This window comes from Felis catus, chromosome A2, assembly GCF_018350175.1.
Source record: "Felis catus isolate Fca126 chromosome A2, F.catus_Fca126_mat1.0, whole genome shotgun sequence".
NCBI lineage: Eukaryota > Metazoa > Chordata > Mammalia > Carnivora > Felidae > Felis > Felis catus.
Window position 1 is genome coordinate 3,619,478 of NC_058369.1, and position 11,628 is coordinate 3,631,105.

Sequence of the window (11,628 nt, forward strand, 5' to 3'; positions counted from 1 at the left end):
CAAGCTCGACCCAGCAATGTGAACAGAGCGTTCGCCACATAGGTGAACAGATAAAGAGTGCCTTCTGCCGGTCCTGACCTGCATGGTACCACTTAATCCTCCCAAGCGGTTCCTTTATCATCCCCATCTTACAGATGAGAAAACTGAGGCCCAGAGACGGTAGGTCAAGGGTAGTGCAGGGATCAACTTCCAGATCTCTGACTCCTGGATCAACCCCTCCCTAAAGCAGCAACCACTTGGATTTGTTTGCACCCCACCCCCCCACCCCCCAATCATTTATCCTCTTGGTCTATAAACCAAAGTCTCAAACTCAGGTGGCCCCAAGGGCCAGAAGGAAGTAAGTGCCCCCGCTTAGGCGTTGGCAGCATGGCAGAGAGTGGCCCTATGGGACACCCACCCAGAGATTCCCACATCCACCAAGATTTTAGACTAAAGAAAGTGCTCTGCCTTTTACAAAAACCACTGGACCAAACAAAACCCAACTGGGGCTGTGTTCACCTCAGGAGCCACAAGTTTGCTACATCACGTGGGGTGGGGTGGGGTCTCTGAAGCCCCCGAAAGAACAAGAAAACCAATCGGTATCTGGGACTGTGGTTTTTCGACAGTGACCACACTAGCACCAGGCAGTAGAGCTTTCTGAGACGCTGGGAATGCTCTGGAATTCTGTGGCATTCAATATGGTGGCCACCAGCGCCATATGGCTTTTGCACATCAGGAAACTGAATGTTCGCATCTAAGTAACCCAGTGCAGTTAGTCAGATTCTCGAGTGAGTCTGAGACCCCACGAGGATTAAAGCAAGCAGCCACAACAGTGACATGTTTCACGTCGGCTGCTGGCCTTTTTTCCCTACCCATTCGCGTTCCTACTCATTCACTCAGCCATTTTTCTGGAGTTGCTGTGCTGGGCGTTGGGGACAGTGAGTAAAACTCGCTGTCAGAGTGGCAGAGACAGACAATAAACGAGAAAGGAGTGAAATACATAGTAGGTCGGGTGGTGGTGTTACTAAGAAAAGCAAAGGACTGAAGATGGGAGAATGGGGGTGTGATTTTTAATAAGGTGGGCAAGGGAGGCCTCCCAGATTGGCCTCTTAATGCAGAAGCGAGGGAGAAAAGGAGAGACACCCCCTAGAGATCCGGGAAAACAGCACGTTCAAAGGCCCTGAGGCAGACCATGCTTGCTAAGTTGGAGGCCCCGCCAGGAAGTTGATGAGAGGGTAATGGAGGATAAGAGTCCTGGGATGGATAAAGCTCAGAGAGGCTAAGTGAGTTGTCTAAGGTCACACAGCTCAAGAGTCACTGGGAGTAATGTCTGGTAGCACAAGTTTTGAAGGAAAGGAGAACAGCCCTGCCCACCTTCTTCCCTCGTGTGGTGCTCAACCCCCACGTTCAGCTCTCCGCCAGTGCAATCCGGGGCGTTGGCCATTGCGCATGTGCGTATGTGGGTGGGGGAGGGGACCGCACCACCAGCAGCGGCTACACGACCAGAGGCTTAGTGCTCGCTTTTCGGCACCACTGCCTCCTCCTCCTGGAAGTCTTCCTGCCCACCTCCTCAGTCTCCCCCAGGCGAAGGCTCCCGGACAAAATAGAGGATGTCCACTTCAATTTGAATTTCTGGCCAACCAGGAATACATTTGGGGGGTATAAGTATATCCCGTGCACTGTTTGGGATATACTCAGCGTTCAAAAATGATTCCTTGCTGACCGGAAATTCAAACTGAGCTGGGCATCCTTTTTATTTTTCTGTTTTTGTTTTTGCTAAATCCGACAACTCTACCCCCAAACTCACATCCCTCTCTCTGCCCCAGCCACGTCCTCCCTCTGTCACCTCCTCGCCTGGGTGGGCGCCTTGAGGGCAACACCTGTCCAGGATTATTCCCAGGGTGGGAGGTGAGAAACATACTGTTTTCTGAGCTATTTTATTACATTATTCAAAGGCCTGCCTTTAATTTCCCCCATTTTCTGGATGAGGAAGCTGAGGGTCAAAGAGGTGATGTTCCAGGTCGAAAAACCAGAAATGGGTAGTCGGAATTTGTTTGAGATCTCGATGTACCCTCCTCCTCCTCCTCCTCCTCCTCCTCCTCCTCCTCCTCCTCCTCCTCCTCCTCCTCCTCCTCCTCCTCCTCCCGGCTTCCCCTTCCTCTTCTCCAGGCAAAGCTCTGAAAACTCGCATTCTTTTGCGCCGAGTCTAGAGGAAGGAGAGACAGACCAGCGTTGTGCCACTAGGTGGCGCTGCTGGTCCCAGATTGGTCTCTGCTTGGCCCAGGTGTCCCCTCCATCCACAGTCTCACCCTTCCCTCCTTCCGTCCATCCATCCATCCATCCATTTATCAAACATCTCTTATTATGTGTGAACCAGGTCAGGCCTGGCTGCGAGGACCTAGTGATTCACTGCATATTCAGTCATTCAGCAAACAATTATTAAGCACCTGCTGTGTACCAGGCTCGTGCTCGGCAGCCCTGGGGATTCAGCCTCTACCGCCTTCAAGGCACTTGTAACCCAGTAGGGAGACACTTGCCAGGGACTAGAAGGGCTGCATTAAGATTTTCACAGCACTGGGGCGCTTGAGTGGCGCAGTGGGTTAAGCGTCTAACTCTTGATTTCCGCTCAGGTCTTGATCTCGCGGTTCATGAGTTTGAGCCCCATCCGCATCGGGCTTTGCACTGACAGCGCAGATCCTGCTTGGGCTTCTCTCTCTCCCTCTCTCTCTCTGCCCGTCTCTCCCCTGCTCACGCTTTCTTTCTCTCTCTCTCTCAAAATAAATAAACTTAAAAAAAAAAAAAAGACTTTCACAGCCTTAAGGCACTTTGGAGTCCCTCCCTCCATGAAAAAAATATTGCAAATGACCTTTTACAACTGCACTGGTGTTGCATTCATTCTTTTCTTCTGATTGTAAGATAAGTTGAAAAGAACCATTTCCACGGGCCCTTAAAAGTGTCATGGGTCCTGGGTCTCCTGGGTCTGACGAGTAAGTTGGCTCTGGTGCCCAAGGGTTAAAAATAGAGGCGATTGGGCCGCGTTGGAGCTACACAGGCACAGTGGAGCCCAGAGGAGGGCTGGACCCAGGCTGTGGGTGGTCCTGGGAGGCCTCCAGGAGGAAGTAACATCTAGGCCGAGTCCTGAGAGAGAGGAGGAATCAGCGTCAGGCAGGTGAAGGCACTGGAGAGGTATTCCAGGCACAGGGAACAGAGAGTGTGAAGGCGCAGAGTGAGAGGCTGGAGGGTAGAATGTGGTGGGGGCAGGGTGTCAGGGAAGAGAGACCAAGTCCAACAGTTCGGTCAGGGCCAGGCTGATAGGAGCCCTGAGGACATTAGGGAGCCACAGAAGGTTCTGAAGCATGGTCAGCAAGGGCGGGTGGGAGGGAGCATTGGAAAATGTTTTGGGCCGCCTTATGGATAAAGGAAATAAGGAAGGGGAAAACGAGCTCACCTGCTTGAGGGAAGTCTTACAGAAAAGGTGGAAGTCATAGAAAGGAGGAAAGGGCAATACAGGAGGACATTCCAGGCACCGTGATGAATTACTCATTCAGGAAGTGTGTATGAAACACCTCTTGTGTGCTTTGCTGAACAGCGGTGAAACAGAAAACAGCCGTCCGGATGAGGTGTACTCCAGGCAACAGGAATACCTGTGCAAAGGTCCTGGGGCAGCACTGGGCTGCTGTGTTGGAAGAAGGGCGAGGAGGCCCGCCCAAGTGGCCAGAGCAGAGCAATCCAGGGGGGGAGAGAGGGAGGGGACGAGGCAGGGAGGCTAGGGGAGGACCTGGGCCTACACCCCGGTGGGGTGGGGAGAGGCGGAGGTGGGAGCCCTGGAGGGCTGTGGGCGGAGAAGAGGGGCACCTGACTCAGGTGGGGGCATAGCTGGGGTCTTGAACAAGCAGGAAGCTTTTGGGCAACCACGGCACCTTCTGGGAGAGGGGGCTGGGAACCAGGAGTAGGGGTTGCTTGGAGCCCTGCTGAGGAAGGGGCTTCATCAAGCAGAAGCTTTTGGCCTTTATCGTTGAAACGGGGGATTGAGAGGAGGGAGGCCCTGTTTAGGTCTCTGGGGAGGGGGGTGGAGTCTTCAAGAGGCAGAGAAAGGCAGGGGTGAGGGCAGGGCAGGTGGGAGCTGATGGCCCATGACCAGGCCTGCAGGGAGGGTGGGGGTAGGTGGGAGAGACCACGGCAGGGAGTGGACAGGCCATGGTTCAGAAGGTGAGGTTGACTCGCGCCTGTGGCGAGGGACCCAGGGGGGCGGAGGCCACCTAGGCCCTCCCCGGGGCTGGGACCAGCGGAGGAATGAGTTTGGGAGGGCGTTGGTGAGTTTAGTTTTGCCTCTTTGAGAGCCCGTGGGTTGCAGATTTATCGAGCACAATTACGCAATGAATAGTTTTTAGCATAAGTATGACCCCAATATCGTAAGGGACATACTCACGCTAAGAAATGTTAGTTTCGCTGCGCGTCCTGTATTTTTCCTGGGAGCCACACCCCAGCCGCAGCAGACCTGCCTACGTCTTCCCCAGCGGCGCAGCTCCAGCCAGTGGCTGGACAGTCTGACCAACTGTGGCCCGATGGCCAGAAGGCAAGGTTTTGTCTCCTTGTGCCGGCTCGCCGCGGGAAACCGGGGGTCTTTTAACATGCAGGCCCTGGCCTGTCCCCGCCCCCCCCCGCCCTCATGGCGCCAGCTGCCCGCTGTCCCCTGCACGGAGGTACGGGCTTGGGGGGAGGGGAGCAGCTCTGAGACCCACTGTCCCCTGGGCCGGCCCCTCCCGGGCCGGTCAGGTCCCACTGGGCACCGCCAGCCCCAGAATGCCAGGCCAGGGGTCCCGGCAGAGGGAAGGGCTCCGTGTGGCCTCTTTCCACCCAGCTCTGGTGGCCCGTCCAGCTCAGAGCCAGACATCTGAGGCCCCCTGGCCTTTCTGTGAAGTCCTGCAGGCAGAGCGGACTGACTTCCTCGTCAGAACGTCCCGGAAGGACAGAGGCCTAGGGGCGGTTGACCAGGAACTAGATCCCCAGGGCCACAGCCGCCCCCTGCTGCCCCTACACTGAGTGGCCTTGTCTGGGGTGGCCAGGCCCAGCAGCTCAGGGCCTGGCCCGCCAAGCGTCGGCTGCCAGGATGTGCCAGTCACGTTGGTGGGGAAAGAACACCCTGTTCTTGGCTCTCCCGGCTGCCCCTTTGTTCACAGGCAGAGGTGGGGGGCCGTTGTCCTGGCAACCGGCCCCTTCCCCCTCGAACAGTCCCTTGAGGTGAGGAGTGGAGGCACCTGGGATCTGGGGGTTCCGGCCAGAGAGGGTCTCCTGTCACCCAGGACGGCAAAAGAACACCCCCCCCCAGCCCCCCTGCCCGCTCAGGGCTCACATGTCCTGGACACGGGGGAGGCCAGGTCACCCCCTTGGGATCGGAATGCCGGAGGTGGCAGCAGCAGGGGGGAGGACATTCCCAGCGGGGCAGGCTCCATGGTGGCAGCTGCCGGGCCCCGCCTGTCCTATGTCCCCTGAGTTGGAGGCTGCAGCTGGTGCAGTGGCTTGGGTTCCTGGGGGGTGGGGGGGGGTTATTTTGGGGGTGGGGGCGAAGGAACGTGAGAAGCACCTCCCCCCGGGGCAGGAAGTGGGGCGGTCCCAACTGTGTTCTCCCGTTGGCCCACCTGTCCCAGTGGGTACCACAGGCCACCGCACAGGAAGTGTTCCCAACGCCCGCCTGTGTGGTCTCCTGAATCTGGGGCCCAGAGGGGAGGCAGCCGACGGCGGCCGGCGGGGAGGGGGCAGGAGCCCCGCCGCCATTGTGCGTCAGAATCTTCCAGAAGCCCCCAGCTGCGGTGACAACAGTATCTGGGGGGGGTGAGTGCTTACTTCGGCCGACGCGTTTATAGACGTAGGCTGTTTAATCCTGCACCTTTGGGAAGGAGGGACGAATGATAAACTCGAGTTTTACAGGTGGGGATACTGCGGCTCAGAGACGGAAGTGACTCAGCCAAGGTCACACAGCATATAAATAGCAGAGCTGGGAACCTCATTAGCATTGACGGTATCAGATACACGAACTCCACATAGACTTCGACCCTATAACGCGGACAGGGGCTTTGCCACCTGGGGCAATGCTGCCTTCAGAACTCTCAGGGATTCTGCCTCCACTTGGGGTGTCTGGAGACATTTGGAGTTGTTCCTACTCGGGGTGCTCCCGGCGTGGAGGGGGTGGGGCCAGGGATGCTGCCCAGCCCCCACAGTCCCCAGGGAAGCCCCCACAGAGAGTGATCCAGCCCCACGTGTCAAGTTGTGCCACGGTGAGTGGTAACAATTCACATTTAAAAGCCGTCATGGCGATCATCAGTAGTCACATTATTTTAAGTGTAATAATTCCTTACAGATCGTACAGATGAGAAAGCCCACGTCCGGAGAGCCTGTGGTTCAGACTCCCAGACTCCCGCCATTCCTGGCTGCTTCCATGATGCCCTGTAAGCTTTACAGGAAAGGGCGCCGGTGCCCAGGGGAGATGTAAATGAGGACTCACACCCGCAGCCCCCAGGACGGGCTCAGACCACCCTGGGTCCCCATCTCGGCTTGGCCACTCACTGATGCTGAGGGCCCCTGGCCGGCCGGTGACCTGCCTCAGCTCTGCATCTCTGAGATGCGTCCCTTCCTCCTTAGCCGACGTGCTGCTGAGCGGTGGTTAGGGGATCTCATCCTGGTTTTGTGAGCCTGGGCGCCCCCCTGCCCTTCTCTGAGCCTCTGCTGCCTGGTCTGTGAAACGGGGGCAGTGATGACCCTTGACGGCTGTTGTCCTGATTCACAGATGATGGAGAGGATTAAGCAAGGCAGTCCACAGCTCGGCTTGGTGACTGGGGCACAGTGAGGACCATGGAAAGCTTGGGTACTATAGGGGCGCCTGGGGGGCTCAGTCGGTTGGGCGTCCAACTTCGGCTCAGGTTGTGATCTCACAGTTCATGGGTTCGAGCCCCGCGTTGGGCTCTGTGCTGACAGCTCGGAGCTTGGAGCCTGTTTCGGATTCTGTGTCTCCCTCGCTCTCTGCCCCTCCCCTGCTCATTCTCTGTCTCTCTCTGTCTCAAAAATAAACCCTAAAAAAAAAAAAAAGGCTTGAGTATTATTATTTAAAATTTTTAATGTTTATTTTATTTTTTGAGAGAGAGAGACAAAGTGTGAGCGGGGGCAAGGCAGAGAGAGAGGGAGACACAGAATCCGAAGCAGGCTCCAGGCTCTGAGCTGTTAGCACAGAGCCCGATGCGGGGCTTGAACCCATGGAGCGTGAGATCGTGACCCAAGCTGAAGTCAGACGTTTAACCGACTGAGCCACCCAGGTGTCCCATTATTTTTAAGCAGGCTTCATGCCCCGTGCAAAACCCAGCACGGGGATCGAACTCACAAGCCCGAGATCAAGACCTGAGCTGAGATCAAAAGTTGGACCCTCAACTGACTGAGCCACCCAGGCGCCCCAGGACTTGTTCTTTTCGATTGACCTACTTCACTTAGCATAACGTTCTCCGTGTTTATTGATGGTGCATCATGTATGGGGATTTCCTTTCTCTTTAAGGCTGAGTAATATTCCATTGTATGAATGGACCACACCTGTTTATCAGTTCATCCATCGGTGGACCCTCCAGCTGCTGTGCCAGGGTGTGATCATGGAAAGAGGAAGAGTCTAGAAGGATATTAAAGGTGGACCCAATGGGATTGGTCAAGCGATTGGTTGAGGAATGTGGTTTTAAAATTTTTTTTTAACGTTTTTATTTATTTTTGAGAGAGAGAGAGAGAGAGTGCGAGTGGGGGAGAGGCAGAGAGAGAGAGGGAGACACAGAATCCGAAGCAGGCTCCAGGCTCTGAGCTGTCAGCACAGAGCCCAACGTGGGGCTCGAACTCACGAACTGTGAGATCATGACCTGAGCCGAAGTCAGACACTTAACCGGCTGAGCCACCCAGGCGCCCCAGAGGAATGCGGTTTTTAAAAATACGCCCAGGGGCGCCTGGGTGGTTCAGTTGGTTGGGCGACTGACTTTGGCTCAGGTCATGATCTCTCAGTTTGTGAGTTCGAGCCCCGCGTCGGGCTCTGTGCTGACAGCTCAGAGCCTGGAGCCTACTTTGGATTCTGTGTCTCCCCCCTCTCTCTACCCCTCCCCTGCTCATGCTCTGTGTCTCTCTCTCAATAATAAATAAACATTAAAAAAAAATAAAAAAAATAAAATAGAAATACACCCAAAGGGATGCTTGGCTGGCTCAGGCTGTAGAGCATGTGACTCTCCCTCTCCAGGTCATGAGTTCAGGTCCCATGTGGGGTGTAGAGTTTAAAGTAAAAAAAAAAAAAAAAAAAAAAAAGCAAACAAAAAAACATCCACAAATGTTTTCTTTTTTTAAGTTTATTTATTTATTTATTTATTTTGAAAGAGTGGGAGAGAGAATCCCAAGCAGGCTCCGCACTGTCAGCATGGAGCCCGACTTGGGATTCAGACTCACAAACCGTGAGATCATGACCTGAGCTGAAATAGAGTCAGGCACTTAGCCAACTGAGCCACCCAAGCGCCCCTCCATAATGTTTTGACACTCCTTTATTTAAAAAAAAAATTTTTTTTATGTTTATTTTTGAGAGAGAGAGAGACATGAGCAGTGAGGGGTCAGAGAGAGAGGGAGACACAGAATCGGAAGCAGGCTCCAGGCTCGGAGCTGTCAGCACAGAGCCCGACGCGGGGCTCGAACTCACGGACCACGAGATCATGACCTGAGCCGAAATCGGATGCTTAACCGACTGAGCCCCCCAGGCACCCCGACACTCCTTTACAAAAGTGGAGCCTAATTCTCTTCCCTGTGAGTGTGGGCTGGACCGAGTGAGTTGTTTCTTACAAACAAAATATGGCAGAAGCGATTGTGTCCAACACTCTGAGACTCGGTCACAAAAGTCACCGTGGCCTCCCTGCTCTCTCTCAGATCACTCGCTCTGGAGGAAGCCAGCTGAGAACACCCAAGGAGCCCAGGTGGCGAGGAACTAAAGCCTCCAGCCAAGAGCCATGTGGGCGGGGCTTCTCCGGTCATCACAATTCCGTTTTGAGAGGCTCTCTCTCTGCCTGCCGTGTGGACAATGGACGAAACGGCAGAGGTGAACGTACGCCCCCTTGGGAAGCAGCCACTGCAGTCATCCACGTAAGCACTGATGGTGGCCTGGATTCGGGTGGTGGCAGGGGAGATGGAGAGGAGTGGGCAGGTTAACAGATTTGTGAAGAAGTAAAACAAACAGAATTTGGGGGAAGAAGCGACTCCGGTAACTTCATCGACGTGGGAGCTGAGGACTGAACCGGCGGTGCAGGGTGGGGAGAAGGTGACGTGACAGGTTTGGCTGTGGCCACATTGAGCCCATGCCCCCCAAATGTCCAAAGGCCTCCATAAATATAGCCACTTGTATGTTAAGAGTAGACTAGGGGCGCCTGGGCGGCTCGGTCGGTGGAGCGGCCGACCTCGGCTCAGGTCACGATCTCACGGGTTTGTGAGTTTGAACCCTGCATCAGGCTCTGTGCCGACACAGCGCGGAGCCTGCCTCTGATTGTCTGTCCCCACCCCCCCTGCACCTCCCCTGCTTGTGCTCTCTCTCACTCTCAAAAACTGAACATTACAAAAATAATCAGAGTAGCAGACGCGGAGAAATCCTCGGGTACACCAATGGCTGGAATAAGCAAATTTCAACTTGTTATGTACTTATTGTTATTTGTTGTTTATTCAATAAAGTTTTATTCCTTGCGTTTGCACCAATCAAGCGCGAATCAAGTGTCCTGGGGCAGCTCCCCTCCAAACACTCCTCTGCAAGCAGCTGGCAAAAGGGGAGAGAGAGAGAACAAGGTTCTTATGGCAAGTTTGTAGCGTGGATCTGGCCCTGAAGTGACTTCCGTCGCTTAACCAGATCAGTCACAGGGCCATTGGCCATGATCATCTTACCTCCCATTGGCCAGGCCAATCACGTGGCCACACCTAACTGCAAGGGGTACTGGGAAATGTAGTCCAGCCATGTGCCCAGGAGGAAGTAGGCAACCCTGATGGAACATGAGCCAGTCCTTGCCAGGGTCTTATTATTGTCCCCATCATTTATTTTTTTTTCAACGTTTATTTATTTTTGGGACAGAGAGAGACAGAGCATGAACGGGCGAGGGGCAGAGAGAGAGGGAGACACAGATTCGGAAACAGGCTCCAGGCTCCGAGCCATCAGCCCAGAGCCTGAGGCGGGGCTCGAACTCACGGACCGCGAGATCGTGACCTGGCTGAAGTCGGACGCTTAACCGACTGTGCCACCCAGGCGCCCCATCCCCATCATTTCTGTTATTATTTGCACTTATCGTCTGCAGAAATGACGCTTGACGGTCACCCGTATTTCAGGACCTGAGGAGGGTGAGAGGTGCTGCCTGGTATGTCTGGAAGGCTTCCTGAAAGAGGAGGCATGGATCATGTGGCTTTGAAGAAGACAGAAGCCAGAGATCTGAGAAGGGGGAGAAGAATAAGAATCTGGCGTAATATCAGGGAAGTCGTTCCTTCGTTCCTGGCCGCGCGGAGCCTGGTGGGCCAGGGTGAGTGCCAAGGGGACCCAATGGACCGAAGTGCCTGACTTGTGTTCAGATCTCCTGGTTGCTTGAGGAAGCAGATTGCCAGATAAGATACAGGACACCCAGTTAAACCGGAATATCAGATAGACAACGCATGATTTTTTTTAAGCCTAAGTATATCCCAAATAAGGCAATGGGACGTACTTATGCTAAAATATTACTGTCCTTCTGGAATTCAAATTTAACGAGGCATCCTGGAGTTTTATTTGCAGGGAGGACAGAATGTGGGGGAGGTCAGGTGCTGGTGACTGATGGTCATGGATGTGACATGGGCCCGATGTGTAGGCCATATGCCCGGAGGACTTTGACGTCTGCCCTGAGAGGGGTAGCCCTAGGAGGCTGTGAGTGTAGGAGGGACAGGCCCTGACTTGGGTAAGGGGCCCTCAGACCCAACCCCGGGACTTGGCAGCCACCTGCCCCCATGGATTTCCCCAGCCTAGGGCCTTTCCCCTTCAGCAGGGCTGACATTTGGGGCCAGATCATTCTTTTTTTTTTTTTTTTTTTTTAAGTTTTTATTTAAATTTCACTTAGTTAGCATACAGTGTGATATGAGTTTCAGGTGCACAGGATAGTGATTCCACACTCGTGTACATCACCCAGTGCTCATCACGACAAACGCACTCCTTCGTCCCCATCACCTATCTCACCCATCCCCCCACCCCTTGTCTGTAGTTAAGAGTCTGTTGGGGCCAGATTTTCTTGATTGTGGGGGCAACCCCCTTCACTAGGGATGTTGAGCCGCATTCCTGACACCACCCCCCCCCCCCCACTCAACGCCGCAGGGAGCACTCGTAGTCATGACAACCACAAATGCCCCCAGACCTCGCCCAGTGTCCCCTGGGGGCAGAGCCACGCTGGGTGAGACTCACTGGGTTAGGGGATTCCATTGACCTCCAGGAGACTCTGCATCCCATAATCATCTGACCTGCTGAGGTCCTGGGATACCGCACACATTTATACACACGCATCAAGGGGCACCTGGGTGGCTCAAGGGACACCTGGGTGGCTCAGTCGGTTAAAGTGTCCAACGCTTGGTTTCAGCTCAGGTCATGATCTCATGGTTCGT

General features: G+C 54.5%; 1 long non-coding RNA gene across 1 annotated transcript; it reads left to right on the forward strand.

Moving 5' to 3' along the window:
• The first annotated feature begins 8,648 nt into the window (after window positions 1-8,648).
• LOC109493814 lies at window positions 8,649-10,747 on the forward strand. Its single transcript, XR_002148242.2, has 3 exons — window positions 8,649-8,784; window positions 8,905-9,117; window positions 10,339-10,747. It is a non-coding gene; the product is annotated as an uncharacterized LOC109493814 (long non-coding RNA).
• Window positions 10,748-11,628: the final 881 nt, after the last annotated feature.